The sequence below is a fragment of the Myodes glareolus genome, chromosome 22 (genome assembly GCF_982192425.1).
Source record: "Myodes glareolus chromosome 22, mMyoGla1.1, whole genome shotgun sequence".
Taxonomy (NCBI): Eukaryota; Metazoa; Chordata; class Mammalia; order Rodentia; family Cricetidae; genus Myodes; species Myodes glareolus.
In genome coordinates this window covers 9,772,383-9,799,233 of record NC_142047.1, presented here as the reverse complement: position 1 = coordinate 9,799,233, position 26,851 = coordinate 9,772,383, and the positions used below count along the sequence as shown (strand labels likewise).

Genomic DNA, 26,851 nt, shown 5'->3' with positions numbered 1-26,851 from the left:
CAAACATTTGTGGGTATTTCAGACTGAAATATAACTATTGGTGTTTGCAACAGGTGCTCACTTTAGGCTTGGCGCTCCGATTTCTTATCCCGGGAACGCCCTCTTAAATGCCTTAATTTAAAAATGGTATTTGAATGATATAAAAACGTTATTTTGTTTAATCTTAGAAAGCTAGAGTCTATATAAAGAACTCACACCTCTGTTGGCTTAATTCATATAAAAAAAAACTCCTTATTATGGTCATCTAAACATTGCCTGTGACCACCAATTTACCACATATGTAAGGCCAATGCTCCAGAATAACAATCATTCAGATCATCGTGAAAGGCTTAGAGGGAAATTCTATGATCCATAGCTTTCCTTTGGTAGATAGATTTGAAACACACAATTCAATTTGAAAGAATGTTTAGTGGCAAATGTAACATAGTTCAACTAACAATTTCTGGCATACACACATAAAGCGATTTTAACTCTTATTGGTGAGCTTATAACGCAATGAAGAAATTCTTAACAACACATTAAGTGTGGCTGGAAATTCCCTCACACAGTTCCTAGACGTGCAAAGAACAGGTGTCTCCCCATGGCTGATCCAGCTGTTCTTCAGAACCCTGCTGCTATGTTCTGAATTTGGATGTGCAGGGAATGGGTATCTCCTCATGGCTGATCCAGCTGTTCTCTACAGAACCCTGCTGCTATGTTCTGAATGTTTCCGTCACTTCTCAGACTAATGCTGGAACCTACTTTCACATGTTGCATAATTAAGGGGTGTGGCCTTTCTGGGGTGAGTTCTGTGAGTTCTCCCTTCATATACGAGACTAATGTCACATAGAAACAGCTTGGGTAGATCAAGATATGACACTTTTCCTGTTGTCCTCTGCCATGTAAAGACCTCTGAGAAGTAGAATCTCCTGGTAGCTTGGTACTGGACTCTTCATCCTCTAGAACTGTGAAGAATGAATTGGTCTTATCTATAGATTATCCAGGGAGGATGTTTTTTCAGCACAAACATAAGAAGAAAATTATGAAAGTAGATGGAGGATTTAGATTAAGATTATAGATAAAATGCTTAGTCTCCTCTCAATAAATGTCAGGCGGTCCAAGAAATTGATATATAGATGTTCATGTATTTATAATAATTTTATTTTTTACTCCAATTAAGAAAAGACTTCTTTTGTTTTTTGAAATTATAATACACTAATACTTCCTTTCCCTCCTTCTAATTGCTTTCATGTACTTTCCTAGCTCTCTTTCAGATTCATGGCTTCTTTTTCTTTCATTCTTGTTACATACACACACACACACACACACATATGTCTAATACATATATAAGCTATTCCTAAATATATAAACAAAACTTGATCAGCCTGTATGATATTATTTGTGTATATAAGATTTCAGGGCTGAGCACATAATAGTGGATGGCTAACTCAGGGCCCTTTCTGGAGAAGACTATTTCTTCTACTCACAGAACCCCTTAGAATATGTAGTTTTGAGATACAATTCATTCCTCTTATGTCAGCCCTTTACCGTGAATTGCTTCTTCTTCCCTTTGTGATCTAACAGGTAGCTGAGCTGGACAGGTGTTGTATGGAGGGCACTTGTTGGTTTCCAGGTGCTCAGCCCCGAAATAATCACACAGAAGCTGTATTATTTAAATCACTGCTTGGTCCATTAGCTCTATCTTCTTACTGGCTAACTCTTACATCTTAATTTACCCCATCTCCATTAGTCTGTGCATTACCATGAGGTCGTGGACTACCAGCAAAGTTTTAGCATGTCTGTCTCCAGCGGTGGCTCCATGGCTTCTCTCTGACTCTGCCTCCTTTCTCCCAGCATTTAGTTTTTCCTGACTCTGTTCCCCTATAGCTCTGCTATAGGCCCAAAGCAGTTTTTTTATTCATTAATGGTAATCAAGCACAAAGAGAGAAATCCCACATCAGACAGGACATATGGCGCAGCATCCTTGAACTGCTTCTTGGTGGTCTCAGTATTCCTGCACGTGCCTTTCCACCCTCTGATCTCAGATGCTGACACCTGGGCATGATTATCTTATGGCTTCATTAAGACTGTAGCTCTTCACCTTGAAACAACTGTTCTCAACCTGTGGGTCATGACCATTTGGGAAGTTAAGTGACCCTTTCATATTGCATATCAGAAAACTCATAACAGCAGCAGCATTACAGTTATGAAATAGCAATAAAAATAATTTTATAGTGGGGGATCACCATAACATGAGGAGCTGTATTAAAGGGTCTCAGGATTGGAAAGCTTGAGAACCTCTATCTTAAGATCTTATGATCTCCAGCCTAAAGCCCGCATCCCATCAAACTCTCAGGATGCTCTGCCCACAATGGGCAGCTCTTTGCTTCCGTTTATGACCACATACGTGTCTTCTGCCTTGTCTTAGATCCAGGGCTTTTCCCTTCCCTAATTTAAAAATTATTTCTGATAAAATATGAACCTTCTGAGACACCCACCAAGTCTCTTCACATGCTATGTGATAATCCTCAACACAGACCACCAGGGCGAATCCTGTGGGCAGCTGACTCTGAGACCGCCCACCAACAAAGCCCACAGCTAAACACATGTTGGTGAGGACGTCTTGAAGCAGGTGCTTTGGGACCCGCTGCTGTATACTGGCAGGAGGACAAGAGAGGCTGGGGGTCCCGTCCCTTTCTAGGTTGGTGCAGGAGACTTATCTGTATTCTGTCAATCATGTTTTAAATAAATGCTGATTGGCCAGGCAGGAGGTATAGGCGGGAAAACCAGACAGGAAGTGGAAATGATGCAAAGAGAGCAGGAGAATTCTGGGGAGGAGGAAGCGGATTCCTCCCACTCCTGCCCAGACCACCGAAGCAGCCGGATGTAAGCAGCCCCACTGAAAAAGGTACTGAGCCACATGGCTAAAATAGATCAGAATAATGGGTTAATCAAGATATGAGCGTTAGCTAATAAGTAGCCTGACCTAATGGGCCAATCAGCTTTATAACTTATAGAGATTTCAGTGTGATTTTTCTCTGGGACTAAATAACTGGGGGACGGGGCGGAACAGAAAACCCAGATAACAAACAGGCCCCCTCATGTTACAGAATGGTGCCCCACGTGGATAACTGCATCCACAGAAAGCCTGAGAAATCTTGGGAAAGACTAGGCTAAAGCATTTCGGTTTTCAGCCATAGCTGGAAAAAAGCTGCGCTGTTTTAAAATGCCGGCTTTCTGGGCCGTTCTGCCTGCTAAAACTCTGACTCTTTCAAGCAGGCAGTTGGGACTATGGATACACTGTTGCAGCTTGCTTCCTGGCAAGGACCTTGAAAAGCCATAGGAGCTTTTTAGTGTTGTCTTCTCCATATTTCTTAGCAAATTAAAGACCCATGTGGTCAGAAAAAGAGAGATATACAGTAAAGAGAGATTCAAACAGTAAGAAAACCTCTAAATGGTTTACATTGTGTTAAAAATATATGCAGGCTAAAGGTTAAAGTTCTCAAAATAAAAAAGAAAGAAAGTAAAATGGGACAGAAAACAAATGTTCTCACTTTGCCCATTTCCTCTCATCCCAAGAGTACAGACACAATCCTTTCCCATTTTGAACTTTCTCACTGCACCTTTCAAGTTCCTGATCACTGACGAACAGTTGTAAAAACATGCCTTTCGTTTAGAAGATTTGTGAGTATTGGGTTGTGATATTGTTGCCATATGCTTGTATGTGCATACACTGGATATTAAAGAAAACATTTACTTACTCATAGTCAAGAAAAAGTTCAGAATTCATGACTTTGATGAAGTTTCCTTCTGAATTATAAACTCAAAGAGAAGAGCTTCACCACTGCTGAGAGAAGCTTCCAGGTGGGCCCAGGGGATCTAACTTTGGATGTTTTAAATAGAGTCCAAAGGAATTTAGATAAATAAAATTTTAAAAAGAAACTAAGTAGAAACTCCCTAAATGTATAGGCAGATTTCCACAAGGCCTGGTTGTTTGTAAAATATCAAGCTCCATGGTGACAATGCCTGCTGCTTTTCTGTGACCAGTCCCAGCTTCTCCACGAGGATCAGCGAGCCCTGCCTTTCTCCCTCGGTCACTCTCACGTTTCAGCCAAGAGTTATGCTGCTCTCAGCACCAGAATGATGGAGTGGGTTTGCTTTCCTCCGTTTCACACTCCCGGATTCTCCCTTTCTCAGTGCAGAACTGAGAGCCATGCATTCAGGGTACAGAGTTTCGACATGAAGTCCCCTTCACTTAGAAATGCCCATCGGTCCTCGGCCTCTTCCCTGTATTTTCCATCACAGCACTTTGAGGACAGAACTTAGGACTCACCGATAGAGCACTCTTTTTCAAATTGCACTCACTCCTTAATGACAGTCCTTTTAAAACTGTGCTTTATTTGAAATAGAATTGCACGACTTTCCCCCTTCTGTCCCTTTTGTTCCCTCCTCCAAACCTCCCAGCTACCCTCCTTCATCCCACCGATCTCTTCCATGCCCCACCACTCTCAGGGCGATAGCCTCTTCTTACTTGATTAGCTTTTCCACAGATGTATACACACACACAGACACACACACACACTCACATACTCACTCATATTATGCATGTATGTGTGCACAAATATATAAATGTGTGTGCATGCATACATCTAACTGGCTGAGTCCATTTTTATTGGTTGTGTGTATATGGTTTTAGGGCTGACCACTCTGCATTAGACAAACAAAAAGGAGGTTCATACCTGTGAGAGTCTAATTTTCCCTTTCCCAGAAATCATTAGCTGCCTGGAGTATTTTGTCTAGGTGTGGAACACCTCGAAATTTTCCTTCTTTTGCTTTAACCCATCTGCTGATATTGTTATGGTCTTATTTATGCAGCCATTTCTAGACAAGAGTTTTGCAGCAGACTTCCTTGTATTATGGTTCTTACATTCTTCCTACCCCTTGCTCTGTGATGTTCCCTGAGCCACAGATGAAGGAGCTATGATGTTGATGTACTCACTGGAGCTGGGCTCCCCACAATCTGTCTATATCAAGCCAGAGACACCCATCCCTTTCTGAGCTCCATTGGTAGTTTATACAAGGTTGCTGCCTCAACCACTTGTATACACCACAGGATTGTGCTGATCCTTCCAGGAAGCCTCCAGGCTGCACAGATCCTCTACCCGCCACAGCCCCTAACATTTCTATCCTTTGCAGCTAATTTCTCTTACTCATGCTCACAGAATTTGTTGACAATGCCTAACTTGAATAGTCTTTGTGGAATTTGTAGAATTATGGCCTGATGTCTAAAGCACAATCAACAACGAACAAAACGTTCATTTGGTCCCTTTGGTACTACCCTGCATTCTGTCATAAAGTCTTCCTGTCTACGTCAAGCCTTTAGCTTTTTGAGTTTTGTTTTTTAATTGCCAACAGCTTTCTGTAGAGATAATTAGGTATCCTGGACTTGATTTCTTAGAAAGACAGCATTTTCCAAAGCCCTTCATTTTTTATACAGGCTTTATTTCAATCCCTAGTAGAATCTGCCTTCAACATATTATGACATTATGGCTCCACTGCCTAATTTGAATTCCGTTCCATAAAACCCCTTGTCTCCAGAAGTTTGCCTTCTGGATATCATGATATTAAATTATTCTATGTGAAAATTTGAGGCTTGAGGGTATTTGAATATTTCAAAATAACAGCGTATTGGGTTGGTACTGCATGTTCATCAGCTTTTATTTTACTTCCAAGGAAAAGGAACTCGAGGAGCTGAAGTGGCTCTCCCCAGCTTATGTGTATCAACTCTAACACCTTTACCTTCGTAGGCAAATGGGAAAACAGAGATGGGAAATGGCCAAGGATCCTGTGCAAACATGTTAGCATTCCTGGAGCCAACTCTGCAGTCCAACAGTAAAATCTGTTCCTCAAAATGAAGTATGCTTTGAAGTTAAAAGTAGATATGACAGGAATGTAGTTTTTAAATATTAAGCTGATCTTATTTCCCCATTAAATCATTTTCACTGGCAGCCTCTCACTTTCAAAACGAGCTCAAGGCTCATTTCTCAAAGGAAGAGTGAGTGTCCTGCCGAGAATCAAGAGGTCAGTACCAACTAGCTCATGGTTCAAACCTTAACTGCTTACTCCGTAACAAGAGAACAGCCTTATAAACCAGATGTTATCCAAAAAGAGAAGACCTCCCAAGTTGTTTTGTTGTACTCTATCATGTCCTAAGAGGTTTAAATAAATCAGATAGTTCTGATCATACATTATTTTTTATGAAGGGATGGTTATCCAGATCAAGAGGGAAGGGAGCAAACAAGCCCTTAAAGTCTGTTGACTGTCAGAAAGATAGGGAGTGGAAAGGAAAATGTCTCAGTCAGATCTAAATGTCTCTGCCTTTTCACTATAGCATGCACCACCCTGCAATTGACTGTAAATCTCCTTTCATAATCATTCATTTTAATTGTTAAGTCCCAGGCGAGCACTCCCGCCTTGTCTTTCTCTTTCTTTTACGTCATCAGATTTTCAGTTTCTCCTGCATATTTTTATTATTGATAAAAATTAAAGTTCTACTCTTATACCGGTATCAGAAGCATGCATACTATCAGCATAAGCTAAGTGGCAGAAACTCACCCCCTTTTCCCATTATACCATGCTCCCTTTTACTCCCTTATTTATACACAGAGCATTCAAAACTATAGAATATACAAACGTTGTAGATTTATTTTCTTTCTTACCTTTCCCTTTTATACATTTATTTCATTAGTGTATATATTTCATATAGAAGTGTCATACATCCTACATGTACAGTTCAGTCTGTAGCTGCCAAAAATATTTATCCATAAAATCATCACTCAAATAAATGGCACATCTCCAGTAACCTATTTGCTATTTGCAGGTAAATAACCTCTCCACTAAGGCAAACATTGCTTGGGTTTATATTATTCTAGATTTGTTTTGCACATATAGGTCTCAATATATGTTGGGAGTTTAAATTTATGTGAGTTAGCCATTCCTGTGTCGAAGTGGAGTGTTTACATATCTGGGAGGCTGTAAATTTAACCACTATAATATTTTGGGTGTAGGTTTTGGTGAGTGTGTGTTTTTCTTTGCTATTCCCCAGTTAGAAGTTGGTGTGGGAGAATTGTCTGTATTCTGTCAATCATGTTTTAAATAAATGCTGATTGGCCAGGCAGGAGGTGTAGGCAGGAAAACCAGACAGGAAGTGGAAATGATGCAGGGAGAGCAGGAGAATTCTTGGGAGGAGGAATTTGATTACTCGCACTCCCACCCAGATCACTGAAGCAGCAGGATGTGAGCTGCCCCACTGAAAAAGGTACTGAGCCACATGGCTAACATAGATCAGAAAAATGGGTTAATCAAGATGTGAGAGTTAGCCAGTAAGAGGCTAGACCGAATGGGCCAATCAGCTTTATAACTTATAGAAATCTCAGTGTGATTTTTCTCTGGGACTAAACAGCTGGGGGGCCGGGCAGGACAGAAGAAACACAAACAAGCAGGCCCTCATGTTACAAGAAGTGGAAATGATGTGTGACGGGATATAATGGGGTCTGTCTACCTTAAAGAAACTGACATTTTCCTCCAAAGGTGACTGGGTTGTTTATACTTCCACCCGTGAGAAATGGTGCTGCCCGTGATGTCGCATGGCTATCAGCATTTGTCGTGGTCACTTCTGGTTGGCTTGGTTCTCTTACTGCGCTGGCAAATAGAACCCAGGAATTACCTAATAGTCTTGGATTTCTTTTCTTCACTTCTAAAATGGGGGCAAAACTGTTAAATATGTCACTATCAAATGTGACTAGCTATGTAGGTATTTTTTGTTGCTTTATTTTATTTTGTTTTGTTTTAACACAGGCAGCCACCCTGTAACCCAGGCTAGCCTAGAACAGACAGAGCCTAAGTTGTCCTCAAAGACATGGAAATCCACTTCTATCAGCTTCCTGAGTTAAGATTGTAGGCATACGCCATCACTTCCCACTTAAATATTTTTAAAGGTATTCTTTATAAAGTCAAGTGCTTTTCTATTTCTAGATTTTATTTTTATTTTTTGAGAATTACTATTAAGTTGAACCTCATGAGATTTTTCTCAGCTTACTGAGTTCATCATCTGGCTTCTAGCCTCTACTAAATTAACATGATGGTGAATTACATTGATTAGTCTCTGAGTATTATGGGCAGCCATGCATTTCTGATACACTCAAATGAATGAGGAGGTATTGTCCTTGTGTTTTGCTTTCAACCAAGAATCTACAACACAGCATATAAACCATTCTGCTTGGTATTATGCAGAGCTTAATCATTATATTTTATATTTTTTCCTAAATATATTTTAATTCTATGTGGTAATAATGGAAATATTCGTAAACTTTGAATTTGTACTAGTAGAATTTCTACCTCTGTTGGTTCAGGTGCAGTTCATTTTGTAAGTCAGTGAGTCTCCTTCCATTTCTTTACTGATCCATAAATGTAGGGAGGCATAATGAATGAGATCCAAGTTCCTGCATATGTCATGGACAGCCAGGATCTTTGAAAAACCTTCTGTTTTGTAAAAAAATTGAACTGAGATGCTTGAGTCTTGTGGATTGACCATGTACAGTCTTTCACACCTGATCCTTCTGTCAGCTCCTGGGAAGCTACCAGGATCATTGCTGTTGACTGAATTCCACTGTCTTATCCGGAATGATGAGGAGAGGAGTGCCACATTTTACCCAGGGAGCGAAGGAGTGATGGTATGTATGAGCCCGGGAGTTTAGCTGCGCCTGCTGAAGGGAGGTGGAGCCCGGGAGTTTAGGAGTGGCTGCTGAAGGGAGGTGGAGGCAGTGCTGACTATCAGAAGTTAGTAGCTTCCACTCCACCTGAGCTCACATTAATTGCAACGTTTTAGGAGACGGTACTGAGTGAGTAGGCACGCCAGAGAACTTCCTTAGCAGTTGGTGAGAACCACAGTGAAACCCGAGGGGGCTGTGACCCAAACAGGGAGGGACAGGGAGAAGGAAGAGGAGAAGAATGCACGTTTGAATGGATGAAGAGAGGGGTCTCTAGAGCACATCTGATGGTTCTCAGTTTCTTAGAAAAGCAGAGTGCATTGCTGTCAGCTGAGAATGACCACGGAAGGCAAGTTATGTGGAATTCCAGGAGAAAGGTGGAGAAGGAGAAGCCGTAGCCGAGCTGTCCCGCAGAGTGGAGATGAACAAGAATAGGACTGTACCAGACAGCATGGTTAGTCGACAGATGAGATGTTCACTTGAGATACCTGACGTGACCTGCAAGTTAGATAAATACAGTTGGTACTTTTAACTGATGTATAATAAATGATGTGTGGAATCATAAAAAAACAATGATTCCTTAACTTAATGATTTATGTTTAATTTTGGGGTGTGTCTGAGTGTGTCTGTCTAGGCGTGTCTGTCTGGGTGTGTCTGCCTGGGTGTGTCTGGGTGTGTCTGTCTAGGCGTGTCTGTCTGGGTGTGCCTGCCTGGGTGTGTCTGTCTAGGTGTGTCTGTCTGGGTGTGTCTGTCTAGGTGTGTCTGGGTGTGTCTGCCTGGGTGTGTCTGCCTGGGTGTGTCTGTCTAGGTATGTCTGCCTGGGTGTGTCTGTCTGGGTGGGTATAGTGCACGTGAGTATTGCAGGTGCCTGTAGAGGCATCAGATAGATGCCCTGGAACTGGAGTTACAGGCAAGTATGAGCTTCCACAGTCAAGTCCGCTGCAAGAGATTAGCAGCAGTGTATGCTGCTAACCACCGAACCGCTTCTCTAGACCCCAGAATCATAAAATTTTAATCTTAAATTTGATGTATCACATCCCGTTCCTGAAAACTTTTGTTATGAAAAGAAACAGAGATATAGGACTAATTATACAGAGCCTATGTAGTAAGAAACAACATTCTTCCCTAAGCCTCCAAAGCAATAAGATCTACTGGGAAGCCCTTGCTTGATTTCAATTCATCCTGTTCTTTCAGTCAGTCAGCATTTTTCAGGTGCGTGTGTGTGTGTGTGTGTGTGTGTGTGTACAGGTGATCTCACTATCTGATTGCCTCACACTCCAGTGCATCACAACTCATAACTGTCTCTGAAGAATGATAAAGGCCAGGATAAAAGCTGATACAGGAATAACCCAGAATCATTCTTAATAAATGATCTGTGTGTTGAGGTGGCTTCAGTGTTATCAATGCTTGTTATTAGAGCCCATAGCAAAGCTGTGTCCCCCTGAGCGAGTGCTGAGAATGTCATTCTATGGTAGCTTTTCATGTCATCACTATGAAATTTTAAGTGTCTCTCAAAAAAGTTTATCGATTGAAACATAATATAACGGGCCCTTTTGTCCAAGTTACACCACTGCCAGGATGGACAAGTGTCAATTGTACCTTTCCAGGGAGCTCCATCGTCAATGATGGGCCAGAAAATTACATGATAAACAAGATAAGAAAGGCCACATATCTAATGGGAAACTCTGTTATTGTTTTGTTTTTGTTGTTGTTTTGATTTTGATTGTTTGCGTTTTGGGTTTTTTTTTCTTTTGGTTGTTTCGAGACAGGGTTTCTCAGTAGCTTTGAAGCATATTCTGGAAACTAGCTCTTGTAGACCAGGCTGGCTTCAAACTCACAAAAATCTTCCTGCCTCTGCCTCCCAAGTGCTGGGATTAAAAGCATGCGCCACCACCGTCTGGCTCTAATGGGCAGCTTTTAGAGGAACTTCTTGCCTAAAAGGAACTGTGATAGAAAACATGGAGCTAAAGCCAGTCAAATTCTGCCGTCAGGAAATATGCTGAGATCCAGCTGATGGCAAGAATTATATACCTCTTGAGCTCAGGGAAGGTTGCTTGAACTTATCGAGCATAATGATGAAGTCTTGTTGGATTTGCTTGCCAGAGTCATGCTGATTGTGACCTTAGGCTGTCAGACCCATGAGCTTCTGGGATTCCCAGGTCTCTGTCTCCCATCTTACTGTAGGACTACTGGGGTTCCAGCTGCAGACAAACACATTTGGATCTACATGAATGCTGAAATCTAAACTCAGGTCATGGCTTGCATGGCAAAGGCTTTACACCCAGCAAGCTAGCTCCCCAGACTACATTTTTGTGGGTTTTATTTTTTTTTGCTTGTAATTGAATAAATTACAATAAATTATTAATTTTATTGGCACATTAAGTAAATTACATTTTAAAAATATTTTAGACTATTTAAAATTTGGTATGTTTGACTTTCTATGAAGCATTTCAAAGTTGTCTTACAAGTTTGTACTTAATGGAGCAGCAGTGATGACCAACAGTAATTTATCATTTGTATTGACAATTACTCTAACTTCACTTTCAATTTCAAAAAGCAATTATCAGGTACTTCCATGCACCAGGGACCATAGATTCTAGGTAGCAAAGATGCTTTCAAAAACTGAAGTTAAACTGGGCAGTGGTGGTGCACGCCTTCAGTCCCAGCACTGGGAGGCAGTGGAGGAGGATCTCTGTGAGTTCGAGGCCAGCCTGGCCTTCAAGAGCTAGTTCCAGGACAGGCCCCAAAGCTACGGAGAAACCCTGTCTTGAAAAACAAAGCAAGCAAACAAACAAAAAAGCCCAGAAATTAAAAGAGAAAGCAGAGCATGGCACTGAATGTCTGAATCTAAAACCAGGAATAGTTGCCTACTATTTAGAAGAAACAGAGCTACAGAGGCTGATATAATGTTGCATGATATTACATACAGGTTGTATAATATTTACACCAAGTGGATCTGTCCATCTGCTAGTGGAAGCAGATGTGCACTGTATGGGTCCCCATGGCACAGCCCAACACCCTGCTATCACATACCAACCATTGTGGATCCGAGCCTAAGTCAGCCCAGCAAGCAGAGTTACTGTAATGCTCCGGTGTGAGTGTCACAACCAAAGTCCCCTCCACAGATCCTTCTGGTGACAAACCTGGTTAAACATTTAAAGCAATCTCATAAATATCACAAGATACACTGCAGATGAACTTCATCTTTAGTTTTTGTGCTTTAATTTGTACACAGTCAAATTCTGTGTACATTTTTGGCTTGAAAGCAGTTTTCCCATGACACAGCTTAACTTCCCGTCAAATCCTTAACATTACAAACTCCATTAGATTCCATAAGGGTGTCACATGGTGAATAGATTCTCAAGTCCCCATTTTAAACATTTATTCTACAATTACACTCAATACGTAAAGGCTTTTGTGGAAGTATCTATATTTAATTTGTATTATTTTGATGCTGAGTCAAGATCAGTTAAGCAAAATAACTACTTCAGAGGAATGGATGTTGACCCTTGATAATCTAATCACTTTAAGAATTAGAGACCTAGAAAGGTGGATCAGCTTAGCATGGTTATGGCCATCTTGCATTGTGTCATAACCACCATGACTTTAGAGTTTTCCAGTAATCTACATGTAGTTGGTTGTTTTACTCTTTTGACTTTTGGGGAAACCCATCACCCAGATCCCATATAAATCACACATGGAGACTTATTTTTACTTATTAATGCCCTACCTTATGTTGACTTGTTTCTTGTCAACTTTTCTTAACTTAAATTATCCTTAAATTATGCCAGCTGCCTTTATCTCTGACCTTTTTCTTTTTCTTACATCTGTATATCTTACTTTCACTCTTACTCCATGGCTGGATGGGTGGCTGTGTGGCTATGTGGTTGTGTGGCTGGGTGGCTGTGTGGCTGTGTGACTGGGTGGCTGTGTGGCTGTGTGATTGTGTGGCTGTGTGGTTGTGTGGCTGTGTGGTTGTGTCGCTGGGTGGCTGTGTGACTGGGTGGCTGGGTGACTGAGTGGTTTTGTGACTGGGTGGCTGTGTGACTGGGTGGCTGGGTGACTGAGTGGTTTTGTGACTGGGTGGCTGGGTGACTGTGTGGCTGGGTGGCTGGGTGGCTGTGTGGCTGGGTGACTGGTTGACTGGGTGGCTGCCCCTGATGTCCTCTTCTTGCTGTTCTCTCATTGCTCTTCTTCCTTGTTTCTCCTTCTATTTATACTTTCTGTCTGCCAGCCTCACCTACCCTTGCCCCTGACTTGCTATTAACTGCTCAGCTCTTTATTAGACCACCAGGTGATTTAGACAGGCAAAGAATCACAGCTTCACAGAGTTAAACAAATTCAGCAAAAGCAAAAATCACACACCTTAAAATAATATTCCCCAACACCTATAAATACAGAAAAACCTCTCAAAAGGAAGGTGAGCATCTATAACTTAAATAAAATGCCAAAAAATGTACTTAACTCTGATATTAGCTTAATTTTAAGCCATCTGAGATGAAATCGCTCTAACATTTCCTTTGTCCCAGTACCATGGGGCAGGCATGCAAAGTCTAGGCTATTCCAGAACACCTAAGAACAAAACCCAAGAAATGCAGCCATTGAAAGTGATAACTTGTAACTCTAACTGCCATGCTTTGGTCCGTTTCTTAGTCACTATATGGTTGAAGTTTTAAGACTATGCTCATTCAGTGTTTTCTTCTGGCTTACAGAGGCCCAGTTATATGTCCTGAAGGAAGTTTCATTTTCTGGGCCCTCTGTATAGAAGATGAATTATGAAATTGTCATACCAGGTAGAGTCTAGATGGTCCCCAAAGCAGGCAGCAAATATTGTAGCTGCTCGGTAAAGAAAATGTTAGTCTCTACAGAAGATGAATCAGTGCTGTAGGCCAGGATGGCAGCTGGAAGTGTCCTAGAGAGAGGTAGATGGGATTCCATGTTGAGAGCTCTTAGAAGTAGATTGAATGTCCAACGTGATGCCAACAGCAGTAGATGCACTCACTCCAGAACTTTTCTTCACCTGACATTTTCAGGCCTTTGTAAATTTTAAAAATTGTAGTTATCTCTTTATTAATTCATTCATTTAGTGGGAGCAAGTCACATATGCCACAGTGTCTGTGTGGGAGTCAGAGGGCATCTTCCTGAAATTGGTTTTCTCCTTCCTCGGGTTCTAAAGGTCAAATTTGGGCAGTTAAGCTTGACGACAGGTGCCCTCACCTCTACATCGTTTTGCAGGAGCATCTTCCTCTCTCGGATACTGTTCCACATGCCTGCCATCTCTGCAGACATCTTTTCAGAAGCACCAGAGATGGGCTTGACCAGGTCCCGAGGACTCCCGCCATTCAGTTCAGTGAAGAATCCAAATTAGACATTAGGCTGAGGTGTGAGGATGTCCAGGAGTTCAAGGCTAGACAGCGCTACAAACTATGTTTAAAAAAAAACTGAAGGAGGAAAAAGAGGAGGAAAAAATGAAGGAAGGAGGCAAAGAGGAGGAAAAGAAGGAGGAGAAGGAGGAGGAGGAGGAAGAGGAGGAGGAGGAGGAAGAAGAGGAGGAGGAAGAAGAGGAAGAAGAAGAAGAACAACAACAACAACAACATCAGAAACCAGCAATGAAATTAAATTAATCTGGACCACACAACAGATCTACACCTGTACCTCTGATGTTTCCATGGAAGCAGCACCATTCTGCCCTTTCGCCAGCAGTGCAGAAGAATCCAGTCATTCCACAGCATCTCAAACTCTTGGTATCTGCTTTTCTGAGGTTTGTCTGATGACACCGTCCTCATGAATATGAAGTGTAAACTGTGTGGTTTTATTCTGCATTACTCTAAGGATTAGCAACGGTGAACATTTCTATATTTATTCAGGAGCTGATTTTGACATAAAGTTGAACATTTGTGTGAAAGATTATAAAATTGCATCTAGAAACAAAGGGATATGGTTCTACTTAAATAATGAAAACAATATGAATGAGAATAATTTACTTGAACGGACTCTAAGTCTGCATTTCGAAAATGAAGGGAATAACATTTGCTTGGTAAGTAGTGAGGTTCAGAAACAAATAACAGTCATTATTACTAATTTCATATAATCAATCAGTTCAAATTGTATTTGAAGAGACTAAATGTTGAGAAAATTCCAAATTAAGTTTCAACTTTTCTGATAGTGAATAGATCCTTTCTTTGAGTTATTTAACATACCACTACAAGGAGACATGAAGACGGTAGTTCTGAAACTAATAAGACTAGTGACTATAAACTTTCAGTGTAGTAAAGTTAAAGTATAAAGTGTATAGAAGGGCCAAGTATTTTCGTATTTGTTTCTTAAATAAAGCACAACTACATTTTTAGCTTTTCTGCTCCCCGAATCTTCTGTATAGTTAAACTTATTGATTACAAACCAAAAGAAATACTCTAGATTTTCTGCAACGGAGGCACTGAATGAACAAATAAATCTTGAGCTGCTAGCAGGTGTTATTCGAGAGCAGGCACAAGAGTGATGTTTGTTTGTTTAATAGAGAGGAAGAATTCCGTCTGGTTCAACAGTCATGGTGATAGATCTAATTTCCCTATCCAAATGAGAACCATTATTCTGAATAAATTCTTCTACCATGTCATAGAAAATGAAGACCAAGATCAGTGATACAGGCTGAAGCGAACAGGACAGCAGGGCCCACTGCTCGGCAGAGATCTGTCACGAATGAAAGCTCCTCCACGAAAACACCTACTTTGCGCCTCTCTGCTGAGCTCTGACACTAGTGGATAAGAAGGAGCGGCTGAAGAGGAACAAGCTCCGCCGTCCATCATGCATCACCACTTCCCCTTCTGTGCTGATGAGCTCCTCCTGCAAAGCACTTGACTTTGCAAAGATTTGTGCTATGCTCTTTAAAGCAAAAATTGCCTAAAATCTAGGACTTTTTGTGCTCACAACACTGGAGACATAAGGCTTGCGCTGAGCTAGTCCTTGGTGGAATCGTGGCTTTCCGTTTCCACCTTAAGGACTCTTTCTATAAGCCTGGAGAAAGCAAGTGAGTGTTCCTGGCTCTTTTTGAAACATTTAGAATAATGAGAACAGGAATATTTTCTTGTAGTCTCACAGTGGCGAGTACACAAAGGGGAAGTGATTCATGTGAGGTGACTCAGATCTGAGGTCGAATCCTTACAATGCTTTTACCCTGGCCACAAAGTCATCACTAAAATGGACTGAATAATACCATCTACGCCAGATGGCTGGTGGCATGAAATGTGACTGTGTTAGAGAACGCACCCAGAACATGCTAGGCTAGCAGAGAGCAGAGGTTAGCCACCATCCCTCTACTCCACTGCTGCGTGTGTTAGTAATAATCGCAAACTTTCCATTTCCACACGGTCCATCCCTTGCTTTATATTTAAGTTCCTCAAGGCAAAGCAGTCATACTTCCTTCTTCTCTGCTAATGTAAAGGCCTTGCTTGTAGCCATCAATATGGGTTGTCTTTCTTCTAATTATAAAAAATAATGTATGATCATTTTCAATGATTTAGAAAGTACATACACTATAAAGAAAAATATATTTAGAATCGCCTATAATGCAATAACATAGAAGCACTCATAACTCATTTTAACATATTTCTTACTAAGTCTCCCCACATGTGTTTTTAAGATTTAGATCAAGCTGTACCCAGAGATTTGTAGTTTATTTGTTTAGTTTATACAATAAGCATTTTCCACATCAGTTTCTCAAAGCTATGTATTTTAAAAGCTCAAGGGTAATTTATCAACTGAATGATCAGACATTATTTTACCACACTCCTACCTCGTTCGTTTCCAGATTTCACTATCGTAAGTAATCATTCAATAATCAATATTGTCCATAGATCTTGGCAATTTTTGCTCTCTTAAAAATTCGTATGGGTAATATTAATACATCAAAAAGAAAACATACTTTTTAAAGTCTCACCTCTCTCTTTCCTTTAATTTCAACTGCTTTATGGCTGTCACTAACTTGCTAACTCATTTTAGAAGGTGTTATGCCCATATCCCCTGTTGGGATGGCCTGGCCTCTCGCATTTCCTGCTGCATGCTGGCGCCTTTCACAACATACTAGTTTAATAGACGGTTACAAAACCAAATCCGCTTGAATAAAGTCTTGATGCTATCAACCTCTTAGAAGGGTAGGATGCTTAACAATATTTCTGGTCTCTATCTATGGGTAGCAATAATATTCCCCAATTGTGAAAACAATCAATGTCCTTAGTAGTACCAAATGTTTCCAGATCTGAAAAAGTCCTGTACATCCCACACCATCATCAAGCCTCGAGCTAAGCTAAATGTAAACCCCACAGTTTCACTACCTGTCAGCCACTTTGAAACATTTTGTTACCTAATGCCCATCTATACCCTTAGTCATGCGTATTACATTTTCAAATGGTCATGCTAGTTAGGTTCTTTTCAGATATTTTATTATGACGTAATATCTCTAGTTTCCATCCTGAAGCATACTAATAACTTGTATCATCAATTAAAAAATTTATAATGTTCTACTTGTGATATCTACCAAAATTTTTATAATCAAATTCTAAGTGATTATATTGTTATTGTTCCAAAATATTTTAATACTACAGAGAAAGTATTCTGCAGTATCACTGAATATATAAACAAGTTTACATTCTTCAAACACTGCCTTTCTTCATTCACACAAAACCCAGGAAGAGGAAGACACTGACAGGTTTCCCGTTAAGAACTTTGTGAAAATTTACAGTAGCAAATTTAGGTTTAAAAGCATACAAATTCTATTAATTATTTCTATCACAAGTCTAATGTGAATATATGTAAAGTTCTTTGTATCTTTGCCAGGCTTAGTATTATGAATGTTTTTTCTCCATATATATATTTTCATGAAAAATATTATAATTTATATGTCCTTGATTACTATGTATATGAATACAATTACTATATAGTTTTATCAATTATCAATTCTTGCATTTTGTCAGATTTTCCATTTGGATATTTATTTTATCCATCTAATATTTTTCAAGTGTTCTTATATGTTAGACAAAGATGATTATATAAGAAGATTAATGTTCTTGGCTGAGAGAATATCAAATTAGTGGCAAAATATTCACATGGCCTGCTGATAAGTTGAATATATCACTGTTAAATTTTCACATGAGAGAACTGTACTATAACTGTATGAAAGAATGCCGTTAAAATAAATAATACCAAAGAAAATTACAGTATTTTAATCCATGAGATTTTATCCATTTTTATTTGATGTGTATGAATATTTGACATGCATATATTGTGCCTACAGAGACCAGCAAAGGGTCCTGGATTGCCCTAGATGGAGTTGAAGATGATTGTGAGCCGCCATGGCTGCTGGGGATTGAAGCTAGGTCCTCTGGAAGAGCAGCCACTGGTCATAACTCTTGAGCCATGTCACCAACACCTACAGTTTTTCATTTTTATTTTAGATTTTTGAAAATACAGTATGTGCATCATTTTTACCTCCTCCCACTTCTACCTCCTTCTGTACATCCTCAAATCCATAACCTCTTCTGTAATTATTATTTTATGTATATATGCATGTTTGTATATATTATGGTATTACTTTATATTTTAAATTATATTTATTGTATTCTGTCTTCTAAGCCCAATTAGTGTGTTCCATATATGCATAGTTAAGGCTGATCACTTAACACTGGCAAACCTATAATCCTTGAGGGTTTCAGTCCTGGAGAGTAGATTCTTCTCTTAGAAACTACTCACTGCCTCTAATTCTTTATCTAGGTGTGAAGCCTTGTGAAATTTTTTTGATCTACCCTTGGCATCCTTTTTAAAATTTCAAGTGTTTTATAATTTGTTTGCTTATTCACTTTTTTATTTACTGTGTCTGTAATAGGGTTAGCATGGTGAATACATGCCACGGCACATATGTAGAATCCAGTAGTTTCCTTCCATCATGGGGAGCTAGGAATGGAACTTAGGTCACCAGCTTTGGCAGCAAGCACCTTTATCAACTTACTTAGCCTTCTTGCCAGTCCTAAAATGCAGTTTTCTGAAGCACTGCTTCTTAGACATGGTGCTCCCGATCTTAGAGAGTTTTGAAATGTTTAAATATTTCATAATAATACTAAGATGTCATTTTATTGTTCTTGTTTCCTCTCCCACCTGGGTGTGTTAGAGGGGTAAACGACAATGCCTACTGTAATTTTGCGCTGTGTGTTCAAAGAATCTTCCAACATAGATTCAATGTTTATGTAAATGTATGCACTCTGAAAGATCGATTATTATTTTTCAATAGGTCTACTGTATATGTTTACCCATCTATTTACAGCTTATATAGTTTGTCATTTTATTTGTGTGTTATTTATTTATTTTGAAGGAACATACTGAAGGCTGCACCTGAGGCCCTATGAACACAAGCCATGGCTTCCATCACTTAGCTACAGCCTCAGTCATTGTTTTTTCTTCTGACATTAAGCCTGGGCTCACTGTTTCCCAGGCTGGCCTTGGAAGAGTCCAATAGCCCAAGCCGGCATTGGCAAGCTCTGAACTAGCTATTGCTGTGCCTCAGACTCTTGAGTGACTTTCGCCACCATTGACTTTACCGCTGTCCAAACTGTTTAAATCCCCATTTTTCTTTATATCTATATAAAAGTCCATGATATAATAACTATTCACCATTTCCCTGTTTGGCATATTTGTAATTTTGCAGAAAAATTCAAAAATATTAATTTTTTATAAAATGATACCCTAATTATAATGGTATTTGTTCTGAAGTAAACATAATTGATGATTGTCCTTGGTGTTGTATTGATGGATGAATCCTTGGCCTGAAAGAGGTGAATTGAATGTTTTTCTTCTTCTTCTTCCTCTTCAGTGAGAAGAAGCTGATTAAAGACAGATTGGAGTTTCGTGACGATGGCGCTAGACCTACGTAATTGAGTAATATAATGGGACTAAACAAAAGTTCTAGTTTTCCTTATTTACCTTTTGTTGTCTGGGAAACTTTTTCAAATAGCACAAAGATGTGGTATAGTTTGGGGTATGGAGATCAGTGTTTTAGGACATGCGATCTGAGGACCTGGGCATCCATTGGAATGAATGTACAAAGCAGTGCTTGCTGCAGCCTTCGTAACTTGAAGGGAGGGGAGCTCCCTGGTGTTGGAGGCTGGGAAAGGGGAGGCTGGGGGAAATGTTCTGAGCGATCCACCGGAGGCTTGTCCAGTGAGGAGGGGAAGCTGTCCCTGCTGTCCACCCTGAGAAGTGTGTCTGGGGTAATAGAGGGAGTGGGGTTGGTCCCTGGGCAGCCTATAGAGGTTTTAAAACAATGACACCATGACATTTGCAGACAAATGGATTCAACTAGAAAAAAACATTATCCTCAGTGGGGATACCCAGACGCAGACAGACAAATATGGTATATGTTCACTTGAATATTAGCTATTAAATAAATGATAAACTATTAGCCACAGACCCAGAGGGATTAGGTGAAGAGTCTGGCTCTAGGGAGAAGCATGGGTCTCCCTGGGAAGGGAAAATGGAGTAGATTCTGCAGCTGGACTGGGGGCAGCAGTGGATAGGAGTGGGAGGGGTCAGACAGGGCTGGGGAGGAGAGAGAAGGTGGGAAGTAACAGCCGGAACTGGGGAGCATTTTGGAGATGGCATAGATTCCCAGTGCAGTGGAATCCTCCTGGAATCTGAGGGTGACCCTAGTGAGGACTCTTAGCAATGGAGGATACAGTGTCTGAACTGGCCATCGTTTGTAACCAGGCAAGGTTTCCAGTGGTGGGACTGGGTTACATTTGGTTGAGTTACATTTGTGGTGAAGGGGGACCCACAGAGACTCCTAAACAACCCAGGCAAATTCGAGGACAGAAGGTCACCCTCTGAAAAGGAAAGCTGACAGTGGAGATGCATTTCTGAGGACAACTTACACTTGACCCGCTGAACACAGTGAGGTCAGGCTGGTGCCACTTCATTCATAAGTCCCAGTCTCTTTGGCATGAGAAGGTACTCTGCAGGCTCCAGAAAAGAAACCCATACATCAATCCAGCCATAAAACCCAGGACCTACGATCTCTTCTGCCTGAAAAATATTCTTGGGCAATGGTGGTGCAGAGCTTGTGGGAGTGGCCAACCAATGTCTGGTTTAACTTGAGGTCCACCCCACAAGAGGGAGACCATGCCTGACTCTGCTTGGATGGCCAGAAACGTGAGACTGGGTAGCCCAGAGACCTAGGGTAGAATAAAACAGACTTGTTAAGAAAGAGGAGGAGCAGGAGAGGGAGAGGGAGGGAGAGGGAGAAGAAAGAAGGAAAAGGGACCCTTAATACAATGATTTCCTAATGATATTCTGCTATATTATTCATAGATCAGTGCCATGTCCAGTTATCACCAGAGAGGCTTCCTCTGGCAGCAGGTGGAAGCTGGTGCAGAGACGTACAGCACAGTCAGACATTGTGTGGAGAGAGAGTCTAAATTGGAGGTCTCCATAAGTTTGCTTCCCTTGATCAGGGAACCCTGCAGAAGGGGGGGGGGATTGTAGGAGTCAGAGAAGAAGGAGGGCACCTGGAGAACACGGCCTATATATAAACAACTAAGCAGGGCTCGCATTGGCTCACAGACACTGAAGTAGTGAACACCGGGCCTGCATGGGTCCCCATCAAGTCCTCTGTGTATTTGTTATGGCTGTTAGCTTAGTGTTTTTGTGGGACTCCTAGTAGTAGCCTCTTCTCGAGACTCTTTTCCTCCTACTGGTTTACCTTGTCCAGTCTTGGAGGGATCTGGGAGAGAGGGAAGACAGGAGCTAGGAAGATTGAAGTCAGGGAAAAACTGTGGTTGAGATGGATTGTATTCGAGAATAATCTACTTTCAATAAAAAGAAAAAAGAAAGGAGGAATCCACTGAAGCTTCATGTGGGAAAACACATATGGTAGTGACTGAAGAAACACATCCCGCAGCAGAGGCCAGGGGTTCATGGGGTTTATCTGTTCAGTATATACGGGATGCAGCATGTGCAGGGCAAGTCACAGACTGCTTTTCTCTACCGCAAAGAACTTTGTCTCCTTAAAGAGTTAGCTCCCCATAGGAAGACTTAGTTTTATGCATAATCTTCTTGGTCTCACAGTTTATATAACTCTGCAGGCTTGTCTACATTTGCTGTCTTGTTTGTGTCCATCCAGGCCAGCTAATCACTTACATCTGGATTCCTGCTGGTAGGAAAACAGAGATCAAACATACTTTACATTTATGTCAGTTATTGCCATTTATCCTTTGATGAATATGAATAAAACTCAAAGGATTCATATGCTAGTGGGCCGAAAAAAAATGCCAATATGATCTGGATGTGACAACATCAATGGCATTTAGCAGGGTGTGGTGGTGCACCCATATAATCTTAGCAGTTAGGACGGTAAAGTAGGAAATCAACGACATCTTTGGCTGTTCAATGAGTTAAAGCCACACTGGGCAGCAAGAGACTGTTTCTATAAAACAAAGTAAGCAAATATGTAAAAACTAACAATAAAAGATGTTAAAAATAGTATAAACCCTGAAGAATCAATAAAATCAAATACAACAAAGAGTTGACGTATATGTTTTAAGAATAAAAAGATACTCAATTATTACAGCCCATTTGTTGTAGTTTGAATGAGAATGGAGTCTAGTCAGTAAAATATTTAGGAATGATTAGGAGGTGTGGCCTTGTTGAAGGAGATATGTCAGTGAGTGCAGTCAGAGGCTGTCATTTGTTCCTGGCAGCCCGGACCTGACATAATCACATAGAAACTGTGTTAATTACAACACTGCTTGGCCAATAGCTTAGCATCTTTCTAGCTAGCTCTTATATCTTAAATTAACCCACTTTTACTAATCTGTGTATTGTCATGTGGTTGTGGCCTACTGGTAAGTTTCTTTCCAACATCTGTCTCCTGCAGCGGCTACATGGAGTCTCCCCTGACTCCGCCTACTTTTTCCCAGCATTCAGCTTAGTTTTCCAGCCTGGCTCTATTCTGCCCTACCACAGGCCAAAGTATCTTCTTTATTCGTTAACCAATAAAAGCAACACATATACAGAATGACTTCCGACACCTATTGAGGGTGGGCTTCCTCATGCCTGTCCCATTTAACACTCAGTCTGGTGCTTGCGGATCAAACGTAAGCTCTCAGTTACTGCTCCAGCACCACGCCTGTCTGTCTGCCATCATACTCCCTTTAACAGTCATGGACTCAGCCAAAGAAACTAAGTAAGCCCCCAGTTAAACGCTTTCTGCTTAAGTTTCTTTGATCATAGTGACCCTTTACAACAACAGAAGAGTAACCGAGACACCGTTCTTTACAAAACTTTGTTTATTTTTACTTTGAGCTAGACATTATGACTAAGCCTGGTGATACTATGACTTGCAAGGGTTCATGCTTCTTCCCTTAAGGAATCTGTATGCAAAAGAAAATTAATCTAGGAATACATAGATTAGTATAGAAGCAGTAATAACTGTTTTGAGGTAAAAATATTTTTCAATTATTTGGGTAACTCATACGGAAGGAGAAGTTAATTGAGGCTGAAGATTAGAAACCATCAAGAATGTGGCACTCATGTTATGACTTGAGAGTTGCACAGGGAAACAAAGCTGCTCCCTACGTATTTATGTGGCTGCAAGGAGGATGTCACAGGAGGTAATAAACGCTGGAGCATTTTGTAAACTATAAGGCACTAACTTATGTTAATTATTATTGATAAAACTGTTCACAGGTGCACCTGTGATAGCCAGCTGTTTGCACGGTGTTTTATGCCCTACATATTGATCTCATAAATAACGCCATTAATTCCCATCACAATTCCGGAAGCACTGAGCTGTTTGTGTAAACAGAGCTGGATCTTCTCAGTCACATACATGGGCAGCTTTCTATGTAGTCCAAAGAAGGGACCATACATGACTTCACAGTTTCATTACATTAGGAAAAATCAGTTGCCAAGCTCTATTGAGTGTCATGTGAAAGTAATATTTGCACATGTGGATGTGTCTCTGATTTCTCTCTTATTAACAAAATGCAAGCTGATCATGAGGGTGACATTCTTTCACGCTCAGCTACCAAACATAGACTGACTCAGCATGAAAGCTACAGTTGTGAAATATACTCGTTTATATTACTACCTTGATAAAACCAATATATTAAAAACATACTTGGTTTTTTAATGCACTTTTTTTTTACCTACAGCACCTGGTACACTGTATTAAATGAAGATGAGGAAGAGTTCACATTGTACAGCAACCCAGGCTATTGAGTGCTCAAGAGGTTTGTCTTCTGACATTCAAATCTAATTTTAACGATGGTTATTTTCATAAAAATAACCTGCTCACTGAATTTTTATACTTTGTCTCCTTTAACATGAATAATACCTTATTCTGAATATCTTCTTAATGATCTGTAATCAGAAGGTATTTTCCCCATGGAAACTATCAAATCTTGTACATGTTACTTTAGCTGATAAATCACTTCATGTCCTCGTGCTTAGGTCCACACACAGATGGCTCAGTCCTTTCTGGAACTTTCTACACAGCTTAATCCCAGGAGCACCCCTGTGGCCAAATGTAATGCCTATCAAATTTACAGATGTCTTTCTTCCAAACAGTGAAACAGTTTTGTACATGTGCTAGTGGGTTTTCGGCTGCGCTGGTTTCCAGGCTATTACATGGATTTGACCGTGCTTGGGAACAAGCAACTTCCCTGTTCCTAGTCCTGGAGAAAAAAATAAAAACTACAGAAAGCAGAAGATTAATTTTCTACATTCCGTTATTTTTGTTTCTGAACGTGTGAATAGATACCCACTAACACGAGACACCTACTGCCATCCAGGTTTTGTTGGTGGCGGTAATGCTACTTAACATGGGATAAGGGAAGGTGGCTCAGTGGACACGGTGCTTGTTGTCAGCATGAGGACCTGAGTCTGCGCCCTAGAAACCAGGCAAGAGACAGACATGGCGGCACACACTTAGGAGCTCAGAGCTGGGTGGGCAGAGACAGGCAATTCCATGGAACTCACTAGGCAGCCAGCTGAGTCTGTGTAGCAAGTTCCAGACCAATGAGAGACTCACTAAAGAAAACAAAGCAATGCACTGTGTTTAAAGAAAACTGCCCTCTGGCTTTCACAGGCATGGATACACACTAGAGCACACGCACATGTACTCACACACATATTTAATTCGAAGGGAGGTAATGTTGGAGAAGAGTGAAATCTTGTGTGATTCAGTGGGAGAAGAGTTCACCTTTCTCCCCTGAGATGCTGACTGGAGCCCAACAACTGCCAATGATGATGATGATGATGCTGATGATGGTGATGCTGCTGCTGATAACAACAACAACAACAACAATAATACTGAGATGTGTGCTGCGACTTAGAGAAATTCAACTCCAGCCCTACAAATTACATTAGATGACCTTGCTGGGAAGACCAAAATACCTGTTCCTGCTTCTGTCAGGGACAGGCAGAGACAGTGGCGGCTTGCCTTTGGTTTGGTTTATGTTTATTTGGGGGTTTCATGGTGCTGGAGTTGGAACTTGACTCCTGCCGCATGCTAACCACACACTGTGCCGAGGCACACACCCATCCCAGAAGCCTGTCTCAAGTTCAGCTCTTTGGAAACCTCGACTTGCCCCGTGAATGAACCCTCCTGGGGGCCAGTGTAACAAGCTCCTTACCCATAACACTGACAGTGTCAATAACAAACAACACAGCTGTGTCATGAATCCATAGAGTCCTAACAGCTCGGCTTTGAGATCGTGATATGTCTTATCAATGGACCGAAGAAGGCTACCTATTCTTTGCTTTTAGAGCCTTGTCGGGCCGTAACAGATCAAATGATGTCTTTAAAAACTCCTGATAGTCCAAGATGGACAGTTACAACAATGTCAACCTGATATGTCTCTCCTATCAATACCTGTGCTGTCATTTTACCTCTCCCTACAAATCAAGCCACAATTTGCCGTAAACTGAACCGTAACCCAGGAATCCAGCAATAGTCTGGACTCCCATACATCATCAGGTATCTCAAATAACAGCATGCCAGAACTCAGGGGCAATTTCATTGATATATGAGGCAGCGTGGAGCCCAGCTTATTCCTTCTGCCGTTAGATTGACTTTGCTATACGACAGTGGCAAAAACATAGAATTTTTTATTTTTTGTTTTCTTAAACAGTCGGGCTGCTGAAAGAACCCAAGGGAGGGCAGGGCGGTTGGAGGGGACTAGCAATATCCTGACTACATCATGCCCTCGAAATTCCAGCTGAAGTAGATAATAGTCACTGAAACCGTGACACCTTCATCCCTAAAAGTTTTGCTTTAGACGCCTATTCATTCTCTCCATTGCAACAAAAGATTTAAGTTATGTTTAGGGACGCCTATTTAAGGGACTACCAGTTATTTAGTAAAACAGGCATATGAAGGAAGGCTCATTTGCGATCCTAGGCCGAGAGCTAGACACCTTGAGCGGGTGCGATGTTTGCTTTGTTGTTCGGAGGTGATGATGGCCCAGCAGCTCTCATGAGCTTTCCTACTCAGCAAGCCCCTAGGCCTGGATGCTGTGCTCTGAAACACGGATATGCTGCACTGCATTCCTCCCCCACCCTCTCCACCCCCCGCCCATGCTCCGTAACCTCGCGAGGGCTGTTGCCTGTTCATCTGCCTCCTTCCCTCCACACCCAAGTGTCCATTCTGCAGGTTACTGTCACCAGCAACTGTGTTTCCTTCCGAAACGTAAAGTTTCCAGTAGGCACTGAAGTTATAGGCTAGGAGGCTGGCAGGGAAAATCTTACAGAACAGCCCCATGAAATGCAGCTCCAGGACATACATGTGAGTTGCCAGAGTGAGCTTGGCACTCTCCTCTTCCTTGCCCTGCTCTGATCCATTCCAAGAGCTTTTCTCTAGTTTCCACATGAAGATGCCAGCACAGGTCTCCGACAGCCTCTGAGAAAGCTGACAGAAAATCTCCTCACTTTACAGAAGAGAAAACCAAGGCTTAGAAAAGTTAAATGACTACTTGTCCGTTCACATAACATCTGCCTTGCCACAGACCTGGGCTATTATTTTAATGGAGAAATGCTTGTATGTTAACCACACAGCTTCCATC

The 26,851-nt window shown here is 41.1% G+C and overlaps 1 long non-coding RNA gene across 3 annotated transcripts; it reads left to right on the top strand.

Moving 5' to 3' along the window:
- The first annotated feature begins 2,799 nt into the window (after nucleotides 1-2,799).
- LOC148118409 (uncharacterized) lies at nucleotides 2,800-19,683 on the top strand. Of its 3 annotated transcripts, none has more exons than XR_015735984.1 (3): nucleotides 2,800-2,887; nucleotides 8,605-8,711; nucleotides 19,606-19,683. It is a non-coding gene; the product is annotated as an uncharacterized LOC148118409 (long non-coding RNA). The 3 variants fall into 3 exon arrangements; XR_015735986.1 differs by lacking the exon at nucleotides 19,606-19,683 and adding an exon at nucleotides 18,037-19,549; XR_015735985.1 differs by lacking the exon at nucleotides 19,606-19,683 and adding an exon at nucleotides 13,983-15,327.
- Nucleotides 19,684-26,851: the final 7,168 nt, after the last annotated feature.